The 11,005-nt window shown below is 43.1% G+C and overlaps 1 long non-coding RNA gene across 3 annotated transcripts; it reads left to right on the top strand.

Moving 5' to 3' along the window:
• Window positions 1-617: 617 nt before the first annotated feature.
• LOC138749988 (uncharacterized) lies at window positions 618-9,634 on the top strand. Of its 3 annotated transcripts, none has more exons than XR_011348991.1 (3): window positions 618-851; window positions 2,508-2,604; window positions 9,163-9,634. It is a non-coding gene; the product is annotated as an uncharacterized lncRNA (long non-coding RNA). The 3 variants fall into 3 exon arrangements; XR_011348993.1 differs by lacking the exon at window positions 9,163-9,634 and adding an exon at window positions 4,688-5,111; XR_011348992.1 differs by lacking the exon at window positions 9,163-9,634 and adding an exon at window positions 4,688-5,111 and having other exon boundaries at window positions 2,508-2,600.
• Window positions 9,635-11,005: the final 1,371 nt, after the last annotated feature.

Consider the following 11,005-nt stretch of genomic DNA (forward strand, 5'->3'; position numbering starts at 1 on the left):
CAGGAATTGCTCGATCCCAGATCGAGAGGCAACAACTCTCAGGACTGAATTGCTCAAAGGTGAACCCATCAGAGACCGTGGTAAAAGTTCAAGAGCGAGTTGGAACATCACCCCGGTTCAATGGTGGGACCGACAATACAGACCTATATTTTATACATTGCAATTGAATGGATGGAAATCTGACCCAAAAAAAAATTTATTAGTGGTAATACCCATAAAGGACACCTTCAGTGTGACTGCATGCATTGTAATTTTTATTTTGCAAAAGTGAATAGAAATTGTCAGTGCAGCAAGGACAGAAAACAGTGACATTTGGAAGTGACAACCAGTCATTTTTCTCTAAAGCGTTACCTGCCCATAATCCACGCATTGTGATATTGGAGTAAATCATCTGTTATGTCCAGAGTAGTAAAACTTTCAGCGAATTAGTACTATTCCACTTATTGGGGGGATTGCTAAGGCTTTAAAACAGTGAGCCTTCAAGACCTTGTGATCACCAAGAGTTTAATTGTGATGTTGGGGGGGGAGGTTTAACTGATGAGAAAGTTCTTGGAAACTTCCCCTGGGTCAGTGAAAATAAAATAGCACTATGTAACTGCCTACATATTTACTTTGACACACAGAATTGTGACATCTAGAATGAGACATTCAAAAAGAAGCATGACAGCTTCTCTCAAAACTTTTATATAGATACATAATTTGTAAAGTGTCATTCTGAAATTGTATGCTGTCACTTGAGTTGTTACATTAATGTGCAATGTGAGTCGAGTATTCCACTGCCTCCTACGGTTGCCATGGGAACATTTTATGACACTAAACTAACCTTCTCCCCATTACAAGGAACCAAGAAGGTAAGGCCTTTGAATCCGAAGGTTACTCCAACCATTCTCTAAACCGTGCCAATGCATTTTCATGTTAATTGGACATGCAAGAATGCCTCCTGGCTTTCTAGGATCTACATTAAAGCCCAATACTGGTCACAACAATCATCTACCTCCACAGCTGAAACGTCTTGTCTGGGGAGTGTGTGAAGATAACTATGTGCTCTGCTCTAATTAGTTCTCCAGACCTAACCTCGTAACTGAGTTACAAGGGGAAAATTGAGACCTCAAATAAAAGAGTCTCAAGAAATATCTCTTTTCAGTTCCTGCAGTATCACGCGTCTAACCTGCAGCACAGAATTAACCAAATATCTAGAACTACAGCCTTTGTCTGTAACTGCCTATTCACCTATTGCTTCAGCCCAGCCTTTCAACACAGCCTTCCATTCCACTCTCTCTCACGTTACACGTAATATTTGGGGGGAGGGCCCAGAACTCACCAAAAACAGTGACAAGGAGGTGCCAGAGCCAACCCATGAGGGGCCCGGTTTGGGCCCCATGGGGTGCAGGAGCAGCACCCCGTGAGCTCCGGCAGCACCGCACCCCTGGTGATACTTTACCTGTGTTGGCGTGCTCCATAATCTCATCACTCTCTGGGAACTTGAGGGGTGGCAGGGATTGCACAGCGGTTAGCACAATGCTGTTATGGCGCCAGCGACCCAGTTCAAATCTGGCATGTTCTCCCCAGGTTTCCTCCGGGGGCTCCGGTTTCCTCCCAGCGTTCAAAACCAAATGTACTGGGGGTTATAGGTTAAATGGGTATAATTGGAATGGCACAGATCATAGGCCAAAAGGGCCTGTTACCGTGCTGTATGTCCAAATTTAACATTTAAATTCCCTAATAAATTTATTAGTGATGGCTTTGTATTGATTAATTCTGGACAACTGATATGGAAATATCTTTCCCATATTGGAGATTGGACTATTGTTTAATTTCGTTGAATTACCGTGGTCCCTCTGGTGAAGTTGCTCACATGATGCTATTGGAGAGGGAGTTGCAGGATCTCGAGCCCACGATGATGAGGGAAATGCTATGTATTTTTGGACAGGGAAGCTGCAGCGTGTGCTAAGGCTGCCCCTGTCTCTCTGGGTGGAAGAGGTTGGGAAGGACTATCAGCATGCTCCGAGCATTCTGTTGATGGAGAATACGACCGGTCTGGTGAAAGAAGGTCTCCGGGCAATGTAGAAGTGTCAATCACATGTGCTTCCTAGTCTGAGATGAAGTCAAGGCCCTTGTAGTAGTACCAAAAAACTCTGGTATCTGAAATTTAAGCAACTGGCAAAAAAGAAGAAAATAAATTTTAAAAGTTAAAATAAATAAGAATAAAATAATAAGTAAAATTGTTTAATTTTTTAAAAGTAATACGTAAACCTTTGGTGACGATGGGAGCAAACATTCAGCCAGCAGAGGGCCTTGGCCGGGCTTTGCTCGTAGCAGCTGCTTGAATAAATTTGTGTGAAACAGCGATGGCGTCGCCCAGGTTGATGCCACTTGCCATTGGGGTGACTCTCTTAAAGTGTCTCCTTCTCCCTGCTTGGTAAGAATCGCCCTGGTCAGAGGCTTTGTCTGTAAATTTGGGGAAGGGGGATAATTATCTTTAACGTTATTGCTCATCTTTTGGGCAGCTCCGTGGAGCATGTGCAACACCGGTTAACATCTTTCAAAGACTGTGACTGAAAATAAAGTGAAATGCTTCATCCAAGTGAAGTTTGTTCTGTGTAAGTAAGTATAGTATTTTTGTCTTTTAAATAGTTTATTCTTAATGCAAATGTCTGAGTTAGGCATTGCATGAGTAAGCCTCAAGCAACCAGCAAATGCACTTATCTGGCATCTACCAATCCCCATAGGTGCTGGTTTTATTATAACTGCCCTCATCCAGGAAAGGGAGAGTTTACATTACATCTCAATAACATCAAGTGAAAAGCCGATGGAACTTGGTCAGAGAATCCAGAAGGAATTCTTTCAAGTGTCTACAGACTTGCAAGAGAGTTCACAGATGGCTCTTTGGGTCTCTTTGGCCCAAACTTACCTTGAATAACATGATGGTTATTCCACAGTAGTACTTCATAAATATTAAAGCTATTCCACCGTCATTCAATTGACCAGCAATAATGGCTCCTCCACTATTTGTGTCAGAGAAAATCAACCTGAAGTCACACAATGGAGGCTGAATCACAAATGATCAGTGAGAGTCAGGAGATTGCAGACATAAAACAAACCACAAACTGCCGGAAGAAATGGCGATATATACGGGGTGGGGGGGGGGGGGGAGGCGGGGGCAGGGGTGAGATCTGGGCCTGATGTCCTGCTCACCCAGGGAAGTGCCTCTCCTTTCTCAGTGTCGTGATCGCTGCATGGCCAGGCAGGAGGTCACTGCAAAAGGCCCCTCCTACGCTACTGCATCCGTAGCAACACCTTCTCATCAGTGTTGCCTGTTTTCACTGAGTTGGCTACGTCCTGGCTCAACCAGCAGAATAACTTCGGCTGGGCTCATTAGCCTTGGTTGGCAGCCAGCCTAACAGAAGGAAAACTCTGATTTCAAACCCTCGCAGATAGGGCTCATTAGCCTCATCAGGCCATCTATCTAGGAGAGGGAGACTCCGACGTAACACCTAGGGCCCAAGGGCCTGTCACCATCCTAGCGTGATGAGCTGTAGCAGATAAACCCTGGGTGTAAAGGGTGGGGTCAGTACTGCACAGGCAGCACTCCACATAAAAAAATCCATCGTGCAGGCTCGAAGGACATGCCCATGTCTACAATCCTTCCTAAATCTTCATCTGCAAAGGTGTGTACGCGCGTGCACACGTAGGGTCTCCACCCAAAACAGTGAACATTTCTTTCCCTCCAAAGATTCTTCCCCACCTGCTGTGACCAAACAGTGTCGTAAACCCAGCACCACCTCTTCCCTCTCTGTGGCAAGTCCATCCAGCCACACCACAGACTCACAACATTCTCCACCACTCAGTTACATTTAACTTTTTAAATTTAACGTTGCCATCATATAATCTGGTGTAATTTAAATTTTAATTTACAGAACAATTTTAGTATTAGCGTGTTCAGTGCTTGTTAATAATTCAAAGATCAGATGTTTGGGTTCACTGAGACACATCGGGAAAGGATGCACATAAGATAAATGAACATTTTTAGAGTCTGTAAATGGAGCAATTTAGATAAATTGATTGTTCAAGTACCATTAATGCAACTTAGCCAACAGAGCAATTAGCTGGATGCAGATAATGGAACAGAGAGCTTGTGAAGTTACTGAATCTTGGGCTATTGTTCAAGACAACACTTTTTTTAACCATTTGCTGACTTCAATTCCACAAACTATAAGCAGACTTCTTTAATTGCTTAAATTAAAACCTACGAAACTTAACCCAATCAGTTTCAACATTAAGAGTAGATCACATGGATGGAAGGAGTACCATCTGGGTGCAGGTCGATGGAACGAGGAGGAATAACTAGTTTAGGAAGGGCTTAAAAGGATATGGACCAATTGCAGGCAACTTGGTCAGCATGGACACGTTGGGCTGAAGGGCCTGAACTGTGCTATGGCTTTATTGGGGCGGATCTACACTTAAAAGGCTAAATGCCCTCCTTCTGTACTGTGCTATGGCTCCAGCATCTTTCACTGAGATTCATCATTATGTTGAAGCCATTTCATGGGACAATTGCCAATCTCAAATTGGTAGAAAATCTACCTCGATATTTATCCTTTACTCAACAAGTGGTTTGAATATTGTCACTTGAGTGCTTGTGGGATCTCCCTGTGCATAAATTGGCAGTTGTGTTTCCACTTTTCAGTAGATCGCCATCTGCTTTGGAACATGGTGAAACAAGGAGAGGAGTTATAACAAGTCACATTGCTATCAATGAATCATCCTTTCAGCTCACATACCTGCTGATCCAAACAACCCATTACATAGGCTCGGAGGAAACCGAGGTGGTGAGCGAGTTCTGCAAGGGGGACAAACTAGGGGAAAGGAGCTTGACTGGAGAGGAGGCAAGTTGAGTAAACAAACTGTGAATGCAGGAACCAGAGAGAGGATGTGGGGAGCCTTTCCTGAAACCACCACAGAAGTATGCAGAGATTGCACATGCAAGTTAAGTGAAAATAAATTGATTGATACAAGCAACAGAGTTGCAGGAATCCACTCAGTTAACAAATAAATACATTTGAAGCTAGAAATGTGGAATGAAAGGTTTAAATAAATACCATTATGGCTGAGTTGACCAGGCCACAGACTTTTCCTTCAGTTAGAGTGGGAGCTGTGGTCTTGAGGTGTTAGGAACATCGTCCTACCTTCAAATGTACTGGCTGGGGATTGCTTCTCTTACTGGAAGGGGAGCTGAGCACTGGTAATGGTGAATTTGTCTGCCCTACAGCAGGCAAAGACAAATCATTGCAAATTATTACATTTTCCGAGTTATTACATGATGATTAAAAGAATCTTGAATCTTTAGAACTGAGAGAAGTTTCAAAAGACTCTAAATTCAAACGAGATTCAGAATGATGATGAATTCAACTTAAAGTAACCTGGACATGAAATTATTTCAGACCTGCCCTCTAATCCCTTAAATCCTATTTTAAAACTCTCTGCTTTCTCCTTCCATAAATTCTTTGATATCACCTTCAAAAGTGTCAAGATACAATTTGCAGTAAAGGTCTGTGAGAGAGCATCTCCGCTGGTGGCACTGCCCACCTCATAAACCCGGGCTCAATTCAGACCTTGTTGCTTTCTGCGTGGAGTTTGCTTATTCTTTGAGATGATGTGGGCTTCCCCTGTTGCTCCAGTCAATTTAATTTTTAAATTAAAAATTGTTTAAATGTTAATATTTTTATAAAATATTATTGTTAATATTTAAACATTTTAATATTTTAAATTTTGCATTTTAAATTTGGTATATCTTAATTTTTTTTACATTCTATGTTTTTATTTTAATTTTCAATTTATTTTTAATTTTATATTTTACATTTTCTATTTTGTTTAATTTTATATCAAATTTCAGATTTATGGTCAGAGTACATACATAGCATCACATACCACCCTGAGATTCCTTTTACCTGTGGGCCAGGCAGAATTACCACTAATTGGTAGTGCAAATAAAACTGTACACAGTGTAAACATGTAAACAAAGAACAGTAAACATAACAAATGGAAACAAACTGACTGCAATACAGAGCGAACAAAGAGAAAATCAATAAAGTGCACAAGTAAGAGCCTTAAATGAGTCTCATGATTTTTTACATAGAAATCCTGCATAAGGAAGACCCAGCATTAAGCCGGCTTTGGTCATTTACACTAAATAGAACAAAGCCAGCATAATTCTGGGTCAGTGTGTCTTTTACACAGCAAGCAGGCACTCCAGGAGCAAAAGAGGCAGGACGTGTAACACAACAGCATTGGCGTCTAGTGTCACATATAACTTACGTATTTGATGGCTTGTTAGACTCACTTCTCCCCCACCCCCACCCCACGCCCCAAAGAATTGCTCAAAAATATTTCCCCAGTCTTGCAATGCGAAGTTGAAATTAGGGTGATAATGGTGAGTAATCCCATCAGTGATCGTCACCACTGAGAGGCTCTCTAGCATCACCAACATTGGGTGCAGGTGGTGGGCTGTTAGGGGAGGGGGAGTGTGGGGCAGTGGGCTTCAGACTGTTCAATCTGAGGACAACCCCATAGACCAGCTTGCTCACACCACAAGATATCTGGGGACAGCTAAGAGCGGGGCGGTGGGATCAGTGTGGGGACTGGCCTTACATCACAATCTCATTCCCTAACACTAATCTACTTTCCCTTAACATCTGAAGGTCTGTCACTAGGCCGTTTCAAACTGCAGCACCCAGGTTAGCCCTCCTGGGACCCAAGTGCAATTACTGGGTTTTGGGTGCTGGATGCACCTTTTAAATTGAAGGTGGAATTACCTGCAAAATTGCCAACCCAGTGATTTGAGGAGGATCCAGCCCCCGCAATGACACAGTGAATGATGCGTCTCACACACACACTGCGAGTTCGTGATGTTCAGATGCCGTCAATGCATCTCTGCAGCGATGATGTCACTGGAGTAAGTGGATCAACCATTTTCAAATTGCCATGTAACTGGGGCGCTAACCATACTAATTGCCTTGTTAACCCCATTTTACACGACAGTTTGAAAGGGCCTAGAGACCGTCTTGAATAATTCAGAAACTGAGCATTCACACCCTCCTTCCGTAGATTCAGTACCCTTTGATACATACTTTTTACCTTATTCATGAATGATCAAGCCCTGTCTGAAAAACCAACAGCCACCCCACACCTACCCTGTCAAAACCATGAATTATGTAAATCATCTCATTCTCCTCCCAGCACCACATCAATGTTTCACCCACCAAACAAAAAGGTGAGTCTAGTTGAGCATGGATCACTATTTCACCACCAGCTCATTTCAGACTTCTGCATTTATGGGAGCATGCATAGTCATCCAAGATGGGCTAAACCCCAAGTTTCTACCGGTCAGGTATTCCCAAGCGATCTACTCGCTGTCAGCCAGATCAATTCTGCCTTTTATCTTTGCTGTATAATTGTGGGCCGCCAGGAGAGTGCGGGACAGTGGGTATTTATCATTGAAAAGTTTATCCTACTTGCATCTTTTGTCCATAAATACACTTTAAAAAAACCCCCACGGTGCACATACACATTCTGGAATGCCAGATTGCCCTTTTATACAGACGGCCATCCAGCACTGTTAACAAACTCTGCTGCTGGGAAAATAAAGCCGGAACTGGAATGACCTCCATTTCATGCCAATGCTTTTTATACAGCAGGTGTAGAGTAAAAAAAACCAGCCACAAATATCCCAGAACAAAGTGGCTTTGTAAAAAGCATCTCTGATTGAGTTTGTTGTTAAGGGGTCTGATGGTGGAGGGGGAGCAGCTGTTCCCGAACCTGGTGGTACGAGTCTTGTGGCATCTAGACTTCTTTCCTGATGGCAGCAGCGAGAACAGAGCGTGTGTGCTGGGTGTTGAGGGTCTTTTTTTTTTTAAATTATATTTTAATTTTTTTTAATTTACATTTTTAAAAATGTAGACAAACAGCATGGTAACAGGCCCTTTTGGCCCATGAGCCTGTTCCACCCATTACAATTACAATCCCCAGTACGTTTTTAACAGTGGGAGGAAACCGAAACCCCCGGGGAAATCCCACGCAGACACGGGGAGAACGTACAAACTCTTTACAGACAGCGGGGATTCAAACTCTTTACAGACAGCGGGGGATTCAAACTCTTTACAGACAGCGGGGGATTCAAACTCTTTACAGACAGCGGGGGATTCAAACCCTTTACAGACAGCGGGGGATTCAAACCCTTTACAGACAGCGGGGGATTCAAACCCTTTACAGACAGCGGGGGATTCAAACCCTTTACAGACAGCGGGGGATTCAAACCCTTTACAGACAGCGGGGGATTCAAACCCTTTACAGACAGCGGGGGATTCAAACCCTTTACAGACAGCGGGGGATTCAAACTCTTTACAGACAGCGGGGGATTCAAACTCTGCAACAGCGTTGGGCTGACCATGCCACCCTTGAGTTTCCTCCCACACCCCAAAGATCGGTTCATTCCCCACTTCAAATTGCCCCTGATGTGTAAATGAGGGGCTGAACCCAAGGGGATGAGTGCGTTGGTGTTTGATGGTCAGCAGACTCAGTGGGCTGAAGGGGCTATCACTCTTCGACTACACGTACAGAAAGTACATGCAAAACCTTGTCTGTCCCTGATTAAAGTCTTCTGCTGTACATACGGAGAAGCAAATACAATCTTCAGGTAAGAAAATGAGAAATATTCGAACAAGGAAACAAAGATTGGCTACATTTGATCTTGGTTTTAAACGTCCCTCTCCATTAATTGTTGAATGATGTTCATAGTCAAATAGACAAGTAGAATGTAACACTGAAATTACAATGTTGGAGCAACTCAGCAGGTCAAACAGTGTCCTTTAAATAGCAAAGATAAAGATACATAACCAAAGTATTATTTATGTATCCTTTTTCTTTGCTGTATACAGGTCAATGTTTCACCTGCTGAGTTTTTCCAGCATTGTGTTTCTACACAGTGACTGCAGGCATTCATGTTTTAAAATGTAACACTACTCTGCATTTTTGTAACACCATATATTATGTGCACAAACTGCAACTGTGAATATTTATCTATCTTTTGACATTTATTCATTCTCTCATTTGGTAATTTTATACTTATTGTTTGTTCGTGTATTTTGTGTACCTGTTTGGCTACAGAAAGCAAGAGTTCCAGGACATGATGAACTCCCATCATACTTCCGACAAGTCCCCAAATGACTGAAGAAACTGTGGAGGCTGCCCCATTAAATAGATTTAACCCACACAGGCTGCGGGCTGCTGGCAACGGTGGTTAAGGAACTCACGCCAGGCGGCGGATTGCTGGAGACAGGCTTGAAACTGGCTGAAGGGATCCCAGGCATCAGAACCGGGATGCCGAGGGCGTTGATCGTGTCAGGGGTACGGTTCTGGAGCCCAGGTGCCGATGGTTTGGATTGGACTATGTGAGGCTGAGGGATCACTGGAGGCGAATCCACAGACACTCAGTGACTCTGGGGGAGGGGGGGGTCTCTCTTTTGCTTCTCTTTCTCTGGCTGCAAGAGGCGCTTCAGGCAATTTCTGCTGATGGCGAATCTGTCTGCTTTACAGCGGACAAAAATGCAATTTTGTGTAATTTGACACTTTTTAATAACATGACAATAAATTGAATCATGAATTTTGAATCTTGAATTTAAGACACAGTTAGATGAATTTTTGTGTAGTGGTAGAATAAAGGGTGAAGGGGAACAGGCAGGTAAGCGGTGGTGAGCCTGTGGCCAGATTGAATGGCAGAGCAAGCTCGACAGGGCCAGGTGGCCGACTCCTGCTCCTGTTTCTTGCTTTCTTAACTTATCATCATCCGATGTAAAGAAAGTCCCTCTTGGCGCAGCTTCACAGGAACACGAGACTCACCAACAACAATTTAAATATAATTACCACACAAAGAGAGAGCAAAGAAAACTAGCGGAATAATTAGAGACGTCATGAAGCTGAAAAATATTATACCAAATAGATTTTCTTTCATTTTCAATATTGTTCAGCACTTTTTTTCTTTTAAAGAAGTTGAATGGTTAATAACAAGGAAGGCCAAACTATAGTCCCCGGGCCAATTGCAGACTTAAGGCATGCAAAATCATCAAGGACCCCTTCCACCCCGCACACAGCATCTTTCAGCTGCTCCTGTCGGGGAAGAGATCCAGGAGGATCAGAGCCAGCCCCACCAGGCTGAGGAACAGCTTCTTCCCACGGGCAGTGAGAACGCTGAATGACCAAAGGAACTGCTCACACTGACCATCTGAGACCTTCATAGTTACAAAACAATACCATGTATTTATTTATTTGTATGAATGAATGCTTGTTTGGGATTCTATGAATCTATGATCTAGATATAGGAACAATAGTAGACCAATCGGCCCATTGAGTCTGCTACGCCATTCTGTAATGAGTTGATCCATCTTCCCATTCATCCCCACTTCCCAGCCTTCTCCCTATTCTCCCCATAACCCTTGATGCCCTGACGTATCAAATACCTGTCAATCTCTGCCTTAAATACACACAACGACCTCACTTCCACAGCCACCTACGGCAACAAAGTTCTGGATAAAGAAATTTCTCTGCAACTCCGTTTTAAATTGATACCCTTTTATCCTGAAGTTGTGCCCCCTTGACCTTGACTGCCTTACCATGGGAAACAGCCTTGCCACATCTACAGCATCTTTGTGCATTTCAAGTCCAAAAATGGCTATTTCCTTAAATACACAATTTTTAAAAAATTTAGTGCAAAAGAAGATGAAAAGTGAAGTAGTATCATTGTCCATTGAGAAATCTGATTGGGGGGGGGGGGGTGTATGGAAAGAAACTGTTTTTGTACCATTGGGCATTTGTCTTCAGGCTTGTGAACCTCTTTCCTGTGGTCACAGTGAGAAGATGGAATGGTGCATCATTTCCAAAACACCATTAGTTCTGCAGAAGTTGTATTAGTCACAGTTTTGTGGAATAGGCCAACTTTGGGAATTATACTAAG

This window comes from Narcine bancroftii, chromosome 14, assembly GCF_036971445.1.
Source record: "Narcine bancroftii isolate sNarBan1 chromosome 14, sNarBan1.hap1, whole genome shotgun sequence".
Taxonomy (NCBI): Eukaryota; Metazoa; Chordata; class Chondrichthyes; order Torpediniformes; family Narcinidae; genus Narcine; species Narcine bancroftii.